The sequence below is a fragment of the Globicephala melas genome, chromosome 20, assembly GCF_963455315.2.
Source record: "Globicephala melas chromosome 20, mGloMel1.2, whole genome shotgun sequence".
NCBI classification, from domain to species: Eukaryota; Metazoa; Chordata; class Mammalia; order Artiodactyla; family Delphinidae; genus Globicephala; species Globicephala melas.
The window spans coordinates 409,134-422,729 of record NC_083333.1 but is presented as its reverse complement, the minus strand read 5'-3'; the positions used below and the strand labels follow the sequence as shown (position 1 = coordinate 422,729).

Sequence of the window (13,596 nt, the reverse complement as noted above, 5' to 3'; positions counted from 1 at the left end):
GCAGAGTCACTGATCTACTCTGAGCTTCAGTTTCCTCATCTATAAAGTGGGGGCGGGGCACTGTGGCAAGGTGGTAGCTTAGGTCCCTTCCAGCTCTGCCAGCCTAGGGTTCTGGCCTTCAAATGAAGCTTATTTTTTCACGAGGTTATGTGTTTCTCGTGGGATAGGAGTTGGGAGAGGGTGAGAGCAGTGCTAACTCAGTTCTTCCTGGAGTAGAACACCCTCCAGAGGGAGATGAGATGGGAGATGGGTGCCCTGCAGCTGAGGAGAGGAGAATAAAGGAGGGGCTTTAACATCTCTGTGCTAAATTCCGGATCAGCTTGGTGAAAGAATGTCACTTCCTCCGGGAAGCTCCTGGGACTTTTCTGGGTGCTGACTGCCTGAATACATGGTAGTCGTCCCATCTGACCACCTCCTCCCCATCTCCAGCCCGTTCCCATCTGGGTGCCCCCCACACACACTCTCACACACCGACGCCCCTGCGCTACAAGCGCAGGTGTCCCACTGACTGACCACAAGTCCCCACCACCCTGACCTCTGACCCCTGCCCGAGGCCCACTACAGAAGTCAGGGCTTCTGTCCTATTTTCTAATTTCCTTCTGCTTTGATTTTGCAGGGTTTTTTTGACAGCCTGTGGACTTCCAGGCTTGGCTGAAGGGCAGCTCTTTACAAGGAAAAAAATAGTTGAAGAGAAAGCTGGGAAATAAATACAGAGCCTGCCTCCTTCTCTGCCCAATGTTCTGACCAGGCTCCAGGAAAGGTCCTGTGACCGTGGGGCCCCTCAGAGGCCACTTCATTGTTTGAGGTTCCCAGTGTGTTCAAACAATGAGACTTTGCTGATTTCGGCTTACAAAAAGTATGGTATATATTACAATTTAACATTTAACAATTTAAAGCTTTAACACAAAAATTACAATGTAATATAATTGCTCTATTAACAAGATAATTACAGGTTTATTTTTAATTAATTCATAATATGCTGCAGATGGTGTGGTCTGGTAATAGAACCAAGTTTAAAGTTACGGGATGAACAGTTTCTTTTGAACCTGTCAGGGTAGCTCTGAGACAGGAGAAATAAACTCATTTGAAAAAAAATGTCAAGAGTTGAATGTGAGAATGGGGAACCCAGCTGGAAAGTTTCTCCTGCCCCTTTCATGCCCCCCACTCCCTTCCCCCATAACAAGCTCTGCTCCCGAACATGTCACTCCCCCGAGATACCCTAAAACCTAGACCAGGGAGGAAATTTCTAGATTAACAGTCCAGACTCCTCCATTGACCAGATGGGAGAACCAAGGCCCCAGGCAGCAGAAAGAGCACTGGATTTGGAGCCAGGAGAGTCTGTTTTCAAACACACCTCTTTCACTTATATGGCCTCGGAAAAGTCAGTTCACCTGTCTGAGCCTCAGTCTCCTCATTTGTGAAATGGGCACAAATAAAGGACGCCTTCTGGTGCTGCAGTGAGGTACCCAGGAATGGACACTGGTGACATGATTCCTGCCCAGGGGAGATGAGGGCGATGTCGACAGGGGTAGCAGCAGAACTGAGATTAAAACCCAGGCCAGGGAACCGTGCATCCCCTACGCTCACCTGGCCCTCCGAAGCTGAGCAGAAAGTGGGTTGGAGGATAGAGCCTTCCCTAATTCCGGGGTCAGCAGGGAGAAACTGTGTCACCTGGCACAAGTCATGCCCCACTATGAGTCAGGCTTTCACCCTCCAGCCATGAAAGTGGGGAGAGTTTGAGGTCAGGGAGGAACTGACCATCTGAGAGGTGTAACCCTGGGGGGCAATCACCCCATGCCTGTCAGATCCAAGCAAAGCCGTCTGCACCCAGAGGCCTCTGGCTATGCCGGAGAGAAATAGTCAGTCAAATTGGCTCCAGCCCTGGGGATTAAGGGACATTGGGAGGGGTTGAATCCTAGACAGAAGGTCCCCCTGGCAAGACTGACTCTGGATTCCAGGGCCCCAGAGACCTGTTCCCAAGCAATCCCCCCACTTCTTTTCCACCTCAAAACCAGAGATGGAGCCCCAGGATTCCAAGAGTGTTGAGGAGGACAGCAACAGCCAACCCCGGCTCCCAAACCCTTCCTGGGTAGCAGGGGCAGCTGGGAGTGAGACTCCAGGCTGGGAAGGAACCCTAGGAGAAGGCAGGTAGGGAGCCAAGAGGCATGTGGAAGCCGCTCAGCAAGGAAAAGGGCTCCTTCCCCGGCCCCCACCTGCATGGAGCATGGAAGCCCACTGGGCAGGAGCCAAAAGCTTCACTCGCAGCTCTGGATTCAGTCTTTGAACTGGTGCCCTCTCTCCAGGTGGGTGCCGCTCCCCTTCCCTCACCCACCCATGCTGCTGAGGTGAACTTTCTAGAACACAGTCTGACCAGGTGCTGCTCATTTCAGCTCTCGTGACTCTCGCCACCTGCAGATCAATGAGTGAACCATGTGGCCAATATGGGGTCAGAGTTTCTGGCCCTTCCTCCTACCCATCCTGACCCCTGACAGCCCAATGCTCTGCCAGCCGTTGCCCTCTCCTCGCTAGACTCCAGGCCCTCAGCTCTCCAACGAGCCTCCTCTGCTCGCTCAGGTCACTTGCGGCCCTGCACCTGAACAACCTCCCTTCCAAGCCCTGGAGCCCTTCCTCGCGGGCAGGGATCTGCTTCCTCTCCCATGACTCAGCGCTGGACACGCCGGCCACTACCTGGGAAGACCAGCTTTCACTGCTGAGCGCTTTGGAGGTCAGCCCTTTCTGGTGGGGAACCTGAAGCCCTCAAGCAAGGAGGAGACAGACCCCACCCCAGGATCCCATCCCAGGTCCATAGGTAACCTGTGAGAGAAAGAAAAGGTCACCTCCCCTCCAAAGGGCTGCAGGGTTATCAGTATTCTTGAAGAAAACCCAGTTTCAGGTAGAGGGAGAAGAGAAAAAGAAATGTGGCTTCTAGCTGCCACTGCTCTCCAAGGACCCCTCCTGCAAGCTGCCCTAAATCGGCCTAACAGGCTGCCCCCAGGGAGGCCTCTGCCCATCCCCCAGAAGCCCAAATCCCCTATTACAGGACAGAAGAGCTACCTGGGCCTCCAGGACCAATGCCATGATGGGTTTCATCCCCCTCCCTTCCCCACCCCACACATCATCCCCCTGCTGAGGCAGTCTGTCCCCAGTTGGATCCAGGTCTCTGGCATCCCCCACCTTGGTCCTAGGGCTTATCCCAACGTTGTCCTGCACACCCCCTAGTCGGACCCTATCTCCCACCCCTTCCCAGACTCCCAGCCCTCTGGACCCACTTGTCATTAGCAAATACACCCAATCCCCGGCTTTCTCTGAAGTCTCCCTTCTCCTTCTTGCTCGAGGACTGGCTCCCCTCTGAGAGCACAGGTTCTCCTACAGTCCTTTCAAGTGGCATCTATTTTCTTTCACACTCATTGCTCCTAAGTTTCACTTCCCAGAAATTTCCGTGGCTTCTTGCTTTACCATCTTTGAAGGGCACGGCATCAGATACCTACCGCCTGCCTCCCCGCTAGCTGCAATCATTCACAGTCCTCACTCACTGAGGAGCTGAGCACTCGCCTCACCACCTTCTCCATCAAACACCTGTCATTAGCCAGCATCCATGAAGAGGGTCGAGGCAATGCACTGGCCTCTCAGTTCTTTTGATCTCCTTCCACCTTCCCATCATGTGCTCATTCTCTAAACCTTATATTATCATATCTGCACCTCCCTTGAAATCTTGATTATAAACATCTCTGAAAATACTCTGCCCGTCACCCCTCTCCTTCCATCTCACCCACTCTGATGCCCCCATCCTAGCAGCACTAACCTCATAGAGACCACTTCCATTTTCTCAAATCCATCACCCTGGATGAAGCCTCCCTTAACCAGCCTGGATGCCACGGGTCAGCACTCCAGCCATCCCGCCACAAGTGCCCCCAACACCCTCGTCCTTCTTTGCTTTTGTCACATTACCTGGCAAGACCCTGACTCTGGTTAAACCCAGCGATCCATCCACTTTGTGCTAGCACCGAACAGCTGAAAGCCACCGCGGACAATCAGGCACTCATCATGACTGGACCTACTTCATACTGATGGGCTCTCAAAACTGCCCGGGAATCCTACTATAGTTCCCTGGAAAGTTCACTTCCCTAATCTCTGAGAACACCATTTCCCACCTTCTCTCCTTGAATCTCTAATGCGTCTCTCATTCTTTTACTCTTGCCTGATGATCTTGTTTCATATTTCATAGGAAGAAAATAGAATCAGGAATAAAGATCTGCCTTGAATTCCTCCTACCAATTCCTCCTTTCTTACCTGCATCTCAACCCACGTAGTCTGTCCTCCCTCCCATAATTACACAAGGAGAGTCTCCATCTACCTCCAACCTCCCGCTGTGAGTTATCTTTACCCACTCTTGCCAACTCTAGGACTTTGCCCTTATTGTGGTCCCCTTTCTCTCCTGCACCATCGTCATTTCTCGCTCTGTTGGAACATTCCATCACCACACAAACATGCCTTAATACAGTGCATCTTAAAAATGCCTCCATGGTCCCCGCATCCCCTCCTGCTGTTGCCCTGTTTCCCTCACTTGTCTTCATAGAAAAACTCCTCCAAAGAGTTGTACATGTCCACTCTCCACCTCCTCGTCCCCGTTCCTTCATTACTGCCAAGCAGATTTCGTCACCACCTGTCCACTGACCCAGCTACAGTTAAGGTCACCAATCACCTACACCTAAAAGAAATCGATGGTCACGTCTCTGTCCTCGCCTTGTTTCATCTCTCAGAAGTCTTCATCGAGGTGACCACTCCCTCCTTTTGAAATGATTGCTCCTCTTGCTTCCTTGACAACACCTCACTTACCTTTCTTCCTCCTTCAGGGCCACTTCTCCTGAATCACCTTTCCAGGTTTCTCCTCCGCCTGGACCCTAAATCGTGGGGTGCCCCAGCCCCCTTATGCTGTGTATGAACCTTCTCTCTTCAGGGGGTCTGGTGTCCTCACACTGCACACGCCATCTATGTGCTGACGGCCTTCCCCTTGTATCTCCAGCTGTGACCCTTCCTTTGATCTGCAGACTCACTTCCCCAACTGCCTATTCAACATCTCCCCTTGAATATCTGAGGCATCTCAAACTCAGCCGGTCCAAGAAGCACCTTTGATCCCCCCACAAATCCACTCCTTTTCCCTATAAAGGCTTCCATATCTCAGCAAGTAGCACCACCATCCACCAGGCTCAGATACCCAGAGTTATCCCTGATTCTTCTTTCCATCACACCCGACAGAGAGTCCTATTGGCTCCGCCTCCTAAATAAACATATCCAGGAACTGACCATTTATCACCATCTCCACTGCTCCAGCCCCACACTCACCTCTCACCTGCACTATTACATCTGTCCCCCGCTGGCCTTCTCACTGCCACCCCTGCTCTTTCACACAGCGGCCAGAGCAAACTTTCTAGGGTGTAATTCAGGTCACACTCTGCCCGCATTTAAATGCCCCAATGGCTTTCTGTTGCAACTAGAATAAATAAACCAGTACCTGACCATGATGTTGCAGATCAGGTTCCCTGGACAGCCTCTGAGGTGGAGAGCAGCGTGCAGGAAGTTGGTTGGGGTGTGCTCTCAGGATCGGGACCTGTTGGGGAAGGAAGGGAAAAGGTGAGCTGCCATACAGTTGTAACAGAGGCCTCAGCCGATCCCATGGGAGCGCTGGGGTAGGATAGTCCTTCCGAGGCGTCCCAGGAAGGGAGGTCAAGCCTTACACCCAGCATTGACCTGTCATGGCTGTGGGCTGTCTTCCCCCGGGCACAGGGCATTACCCTGAGGGGACCAGACAGCTCTCTTCAGCTGACCACAATTCCTAGCAAAGGACTCAGCTGAGAGAGCTCAGCTGCCCACCCTCCCAGCCACAGAGGAGAAGGGGTGCCGTCTCCAGGGCACCCACGGCCTCCGAGACCCTGCATGCTCTGCCCCCTGGCCCCCAACGCATTCCCCACCACGCTCCCCTGTGTTTACTCTGCTCCAGTCACGCTGACCATCATTTGGCCCCTAAAACATGACGAGCTCGAGAACTTTGCTCGTGCGGCTTCCTCTGTGTCTCAGTTTCCCCATCTGTAAAATGGAGGAAATAATCACACCTACCTTATAGGTTGAGAGGAGTAAACGTGTCAATACATGTAAAGAGCAGTGCTTGGCATGTGGAAGTGCCATGTAATCAGAAGTGATGCTGATGATGATGACAATGGCAATGACAATGACAATGATGAAAACAGAGGAGACTCTCTTCCCCATTCCCTGCTAAACATCCTAAAATGCACAGGGCAGCTTCCCCTCAACAAAGAATTATCTAGCCCACAATGTCAGTAGAGCCGAGGCTGAGAAATCCCGGTTTCCATGCTGATTTTCTGCACAGTGAGAAGGTTTGTCTTATTCTCTCTTATAGCCCCAATATTGACACCCTGTAGATGTTCAGTAAATAGATATCAACTGGCAGGGCTTATATGCCCTCGATATGTAGTAGGTGGTCCAAAATGTTTGCTAGGTGAATATGTGATAAGCTCAGTTGACTTCAGAGCTTAGGATCTTGGGGAGTCATTTAACCTCTCCAAGCTTCAATTTGCAATTTGTTCATTTGTGAAACAACTTAAATATTCATCCATGCAACCGACATGTACTGAGAGCTCACTGAGTTTCTGCCCGTCCACCCTTCAGAACTGTTTAGGGGAGCTCTGTGAATTCATCCTTTGAGACCTGCTGACGTGTCACCTCCCCTGTGAAGTCTTCCCTGATCCTTGACCTCCCCAGGGGCCCACTCCCCATTGAAAGACTCTCCTCCTTCTGTTTCCCAAAGCCCCATATTTGCAGTGCTATCGGCTTGAAATGCTCCTTTAGTTCTAGGCCCTATATCCCCTGCTTTTAAAACAAATAGCTTGCAATGGCTCCTTTACAATCCTGAAATGAAATTCATAGACCGTATAACCTTCCTAGACACATCGTTTGAAAATAAATCAACATAATGTCTTTACTATAATACAAAAGTAAAGTAAAGATCATTTCTAATAAAAAATGTATTTCAATATGTAAATGCTCAGGTTCAAGTACACGAGAAGACGTAACGAAAAAGTCAGAACCTTGCACCCACATGCTGGATCAACGCAAGGGCCGCAGCCTCAAATGCAGCCTGACATTCAGGGGTTATGGGTGGGACTCAAATACCACCAAGAGCATTGTCATCGGAAATGTGATTTTCCAAAAATGATGAATAACTCCGGGTAATGTTTCCAACAGAACAAAATACAGTCTTCCTTCAATTTACGCGGTAGTTGTATTCCTGGAAATTCAGGACACAAATGCTTTATGTTTATATACAAAACAGAGTTAGGTTCCAGGCTCAAATAATTATAAACAGGTTTTCACCTATTTAAATGTCAACCAGGATATTTGAAAGTCAGGCAGGATGTGGGGTAATTCTTTGTTATGCCAGACTCTCCCGTGTGGTTTGTAAGACTTTAGGAATCACCGGCACTTCCCACTCAATGCCAGCAGCATCCTCTATAGTAACTGTGACCATCAAAACACCTTCACTTATTCCCAAAGCTCTCCCTAAGGGACAGCACTGTCCCCATGGAGAATTTGTTCTCATTTGTTTGTCTCTTTCTCCAGACTATGAGCCACCAGAGGGCAGATGAACTTGTCCTGTCCGTCAGTGTGTTCCCAGAGCCTAGAAGGAGCTGGGTACATGATGGGTGCTCAGTAAATACTGATTGCTCAAGTAGCTGGGGTCATGCCCACATCCCCTCAGCCAACCCCAGAGGTCACCTCCAGATGGACATGCCAGCTGCTTCCTAAGCCACAGCCTGTGGGAGGTCTCTGACCCCAGGGGGTGCCAGCCCTTGTGCAGGGCAGGCTCAAAATGCCAGGGAGTTAATAGCCTGGAGGCCACCCACCACAGATGGGGATAAACCCCCCACCTTCCTCCCTGCTCTGTGGGACCGATCTGAGGGACACTGGGCACAGTGTCTCAGAGGGTCCCTTTGTGAGGCTGAGCCCCAGCCACCCTGCATGAACACACCTGCCTGGCTTCCCCTCCCCCGTCTCACCTCCCCACTCCTCAGAGCTTCCTGCGATCGCCTCCCAAATAGAGCACTTGCACCAGACTCTGTTTCAGGTACTATTGCTACATTACAAACTACCCCAAAATGGCTGGAAACAGCAACGATTTCTCATTTCTCCCGATTCTGTGGGTGGCTGAGTGGATCCTCTGCAGTATGGCCAAGTCTCTCAGCTACATCCAGCTGGAAGGTCAAAGCTGGCCTCACCCACATATCAGACAGGCTGGTGGTGCTGGCCCGTGGCCAGGAGACTCTGTTCTCCCACTCAGGGCTTCCCATCCTGCAGTAGCTAGACTGGCTTCCATGCATGACATCTCAGGACAATACCCCATGATGGCAAAGGAGAAAGCTGCTCCTCTTAAGGCCTAGGCCTCAGATCACAAACACCCTTTGCACTGCATCCTGTAGGTCAAGGCAATCACAGGCCACCCAGGTTTGGAGAAACAGACTCCTCTATGAATGGGAGTTGCAGTGAACAGTGTGCATGCAAGGACGGCAGGGGTTTGTGACCATTAAGCAATCTTCCACTTGGGGTCTGCTTTTGTGGGGGGGGCGGTCCCACATTGACAGTGGAAGATGGAAGCCACGTGAGAAGCGCCTTGGAAACCAAGCCAAAGCACCCCCAGGCCTCTGGTGAGGACTTGGGCGTGTAGCTCGTGGACACAGGCTGGGAGGCAGCCGAGACCTTCTCAGCATCTCTCGTTCCACTGCCAGACTTGTATTTTTCCACAAGACTGCATAGTTCACCAAAGATACAATTACTGAAGGCAGAACATAAATAGTGTGTGTCATGCACCCGTGGGGGTCTGTAATTCAGACATGTCTCCAGGGGTAATTAGAACCTCCCCCAGAAACACAAAGTCTTGAAATAGTGCCCCAGCCGTGTGCCCTGTGCCTGCTGAGCCAGGGGGGTGGCCGGGGACTCCTTAGGGGGAAAAGGAGCTGAAGGTGGGGAGGTGGAGGCAGCCAGAAATCCTCGGAGAACTCTCTCCAGGAGGCCTCGGCCAGAGGAAACGACACCCTGCTGCAGTGGCAGGAGGGAGTTCAATGTCAGGGAAAACTCTTACCACCAGGGCCATTTTTCGACCCCAGCACAGGGTTGCCTCCTTTGCCTGTAGATGGGAGAGGAGAGTCGGGGGAAGCCTGGCTGGACAGAGGCAGGATAGGGGTACGATGGGCCTTCCAAGGGAGGCTGGGGATGGGGAGAAGGAGACTTCCTGGATAAGGGAGAGGAAGGGACCATGGAGCCTTGCAGACCTGCTCTGTGGCAGGCACTGTGCTAGACACTTCACACCCATTCTCACTCAATTTGTCCCCATTTTATAGATCCGAAAGCTGAGTCTCAGAGACATGAAATGCTATGCCCAAGAGCACCACGTTGCTACGTGGCAGAGCAGGGACCAAGGGCTTTTGACTCCAAAGCCAACAGGAGCATCTAGAGGAGAGCAACAGGCAAGGTGAGGTGTCTAGACAGCAAAGAGAGGATGCTGTCCAGAAGGAAGGAAACACTTCTGCCTTAAAATTCTTGAAGGCCACTCACAGAAAAGAGATTGCCTTAGTCTGCATGTCTCCAAAGGCCAGAAACAGGCCAGGGAGGAGATGTTATCGAAAGATAGATTCCAGTTTGATACAAGAAAGAACTTTTGTGTGTGTGTGTGTAGTACGCGGGCCTCTCACTGCCGCAGCCTCTCCCGTCGCGGAGCACAGGCTCCGGACACGCAGGCCCAGCGGCCACGGCCCACGGGCCCAGCCGCTCCGTGGCACGCGGGATCCTCCTGGACCGGGGCACGAACCCACTTCCCCTGCATCGGCAGGCGGACCCCCAACCACTGCGCCACCAGGGAAGCCTGAAAGAACTTTTAATAGACAGAAATGTCCCACTCTGGAACGAATGGGCTGTGTGGATAGGAAGTGAGCTCCCCATCCCTGGAAGCATGTAAGCACAGCCTGGATGCTCACCATCAGAACTTCTGCAGAAAGGTCAGAGCTGGTTCCTGTGAGTCTCCTGAAGCTTGAGGATCTCTGGGAGTGGCTGGGGTGCACTAGCTGGGGTGCCCCTGGTGTACAGGAACAGAGTCAGGGCAGGGGAGACTTGGTATCTAATGGACAGGCTCTGGGCCCCACTTTCTCTCTTCCCTGAGCCTCCAGACACCCTCATTTCATTGCTGTTCTCCCGGCAGAGCCACTGCCTAGGGGAGGAGAGGGATCAGGTGATGCCCAGCCCCGCCTGCATGCTGAATGGCAACCAGCTAACCCGCTGACCCTTAATCAAAGTCTTGGAGCACAGCGGCAGCTGGATGGATGCAGGCGTTTCTCCAGCTCCAGTTACTCTACAGGAGGCTCATGTGGTAGCAAGAGGCAGAAGGAGTGGAAGGCAGAGACAGCAGAGATGGAACGGTCCTAGGGGAGCCCACAGCCATGGCCTCAGCCCGGGGCTGGGGGCACAGAGGAGGAAGGTCTCCTTCTCCATCACCGACCACTGGCGCCTTCCACTCCAGCCCGAGCTCACAGAGCTCAGCTACCAGGGAGGTCCCCCAGCCGGGTTGGGAGAGGCCTGGTGCTGGGCAAGGGAGAGGGGAGACTGAGGACCATGAGGCAGCCCAGGCCCTGGTGGTACCAGGGAGATGAGCCATCGAGACCATGAAAGCCTCTACCCCTGAAGCACACCCCCCCATACTGGGGGCTGGAGGTGGTACACAGGGGCCAGCTTGAGGTTGTGGGAGGCATCTGTCCATCCTGGGGAGCCCTCCTCCACCCCATTCCACCCAGCAAAGTCACCCTATGTTCCACCTGGGAGCGGTCAGCCCTAAAAGTGGAGAAAGGGTGGCGTGGATAGAACACACTCACATCCAACCACCAAGATCCTTCCCATCTAGAATTTCTAGAACAAGGTGGTTTAGGAACCCTGCCAGCCCTCCTTCCTCTGCCCCCTCATCTTCCTCCCGATTCAGAAGAACTTGACAGGTGGGCAGGGGTTCTGGGCCCCAAAGCTACCTGTTGGGGGGCGTGGGAGGCTCCCATCCAAGAAGTGCCATCTGATGGAGGAGACACAGACCCTACCCTGGAGGATCTCCCAGGCTGATGGGAGAGGCAGAGTTCTGAGGTCAAGAACCCAGTCTGAGGGAGGAAGACAAACACGCAGATATGGACTCACAAAGGCTCACACAATGTATTGATAGAAAACAAACTTAAGGTTACCAGGGGATAAGCGGGGGAGGGAGGGATAAATTGGAAGATAGGGATTGACATATGCACACTACTATATATAAATAGATAACTAATAAGGACCTACTGTATAGCACAGGGAACTCTACTCAATACTCTGTAATGGCCTATATGGGAAAAGAATCTAAAAAAGAGTGGACAGATGTATATCTGACTCACTTTGCTGTAAACCTGAAACTAACACAACATTGTAAATCAACTATACTCCAATAAAATTTTTTTTAAAAGGCTCACACGGTGAGAGGGTCCCCTGCCCTCTGTCACAATTGCACACGTCAGTGCTGGGAGAGCAGTGTATATGCAGAAGGAGGGACAGAGGTCAATCCTGGGGGTGCCCCTGAGGAGGAGGTAAGCTCGGAAGTGGCTTTACTTCCTCCAGACGCTGCCTCAGAAGGCGTTTCCCAGGGCACAGGAGCCCCAGTCTGTACAGCTGTGGAAGCCAAGAAAGAGCAGCTTATTAATTTAATCCTTAAGCAAATTTACAAAATTGCCAGTGGATTTGCAGGAAGCCAAAGGAAGTGGCTTCCGGGGGAGCGGGCAGGGAGGGAGGAGCCTTGCAGCACCTCCAGGCAGGGCCCCTGCTTCTCTGCATCCCTGGTCTCAATCTCTTCTCTAGAAGCAGAACCTGAAAATGGGTCAGGGAGGACTTCAGCCATGTTGGCTGCTAGGAGGAATAATTCTAAGATACTGAGTAAGTGCTTTCAGCACTCTGGACACTGAACATACATTAACTCATTTCACCCTTTCTTTCTTACACTTTCTTCTGCTTTAGTGAGGTATAAGTGACAAATAAAACTGAAATAAAGCAGGTGTTATTACTAGCCACATTTTACAAATGGGAAAACTGAGGCACAGAGTCCTTCAGTCACTTATGGCCCGAGGTCACACAGCTCGTGAGTGGTAGAGACAGGCTGGGATCCGAGACAGGCTGTCTGGCACCAAAAGTCGGCATCCTTAACCTCGCTGCAAGTCTAAGTCCTCCTGGGTCTTGTGCCTCTCTCTTTCTTTCCCTTTTGGCTTCTGTGAAATGGGGGAGAGACCGTCCCCAAGGGCAGCGCCAAGGGTCAGCCTGGCCATCCCCCAGCCTCGAAGCACCTCTGCCACTCAGTGCCAGGGTAAACATCTCTCTCACCCCTCCTCTGTCTCCCTCCACCCACTCCTTCCATCTTCCATCTCCCCCCTCCATCCTCCATCCCAAGTGATGGAACAGATGACAATCAATGCTTCCATTCAACTTGTGTTCTGAGCATTCCCCTCAGTCCCTGAGGAAGGCACAGCCTCTCTGTGGGGCCTCAGGCCTTCAAGCCCTACAGAGACTTCCCTGTTTGCATAATAAGACCTGCGCCCATTAGCCTTCTTGTTTGAAGAGGCCTCTGTGAGCCAGCTGACCCAGCGCCGGCTGAGTCTCAGTCCCCACGGCTGAGTCTCAGTCCCCACGGAAGCCAAGGCCAGTTAACCTGTTTGGAGAGTTCACTGATTAAGCACTAATAAGAAATGACCAGCCTGCAACCCCACCCAGGCCACTGGGCCTGGTCCCTGGTCCAGCTCTAGCACCTCTGTCCAACAGATCCCTTATTAGCATCTTAATGTAACAAGCATATGCAATGAGGCATCAGAGAAAATCCCCAGCATTTAAATTCATTAACAGTCTCTGGAAGTCTTCAGTGTGGAGATGGAATTATCGCTAAACTGCTTTTAACTTACCAGCTGTGCACTAAACGGCAGAGAAGTCTGGCTCTAGTGTTTAGGGGGGCTGGATGGGTGTTGCCATCTGGGGGCCCAAACTCAAACCCAGGGGTGCCGAGGCTTCTGGCTGGAGAGCTGTGTTTTCTAGATTCTGTTCCGCATCCTAATGATGAGTGAAAAATTCAATCAACCAGCTGGCTTGTCCACTTAGGAACAAACAGTCGCCTCAACTGATACTGATGTGGCTGCACGTCTCAGGCTAAGTTTTGTGACCCTGCTTCTCTCTGCTCAGCATCTGATGGATGATGGAGGAAATGTCTCTCCTCTCCCAGGCATGGCCTCCCTCTGCCTGGACGGACGCCGCCCAGGCATCAGTCATCCCCTCCAGGAACCATTTCCTGATGCTCATCCCCGTCATCTCCATCACCCTGTGCATCCACTGTCCCAGCACACAGCCCACAGTGCAGCCATGACCTTGCTAAGATCATGTGCCCAAGAGGCCTGGAGGGCAGCATTTAGCCTCTGTGTATCCCAGAGCCCAGCCAGCAGCTGACACAAAAGATATGCTTCACAAAGATTCACTGAATCAATTAATTGATCG

At 52.1% G+C, this 13,596-nt stretch overlaps 1 long non-coding RNA gene across 3 annotated transcripts in view; it reads right to left on the bottom strand.

The window, feature by feature from the left end:
• LOC132594106 (uncharacterized) overlaps nt 1-13,596 on the bottom strand; it is a 171,917-nt gene that overhangs the window by 90,459 nt on the left and 67,862 nt on the right. For all 3 annotated transcript variants that reach the window (XR_011377025.1, XR_011377027.1, XR_011377026.1), the window contains one exon: nt 5,513-5,608. This is a non-coding gene — a long non-coding RNA (uncharacterized lncRNA). The remainder of the gene's footprint in view (nt 1-5,512; nt 5,609-13,596) is intronic.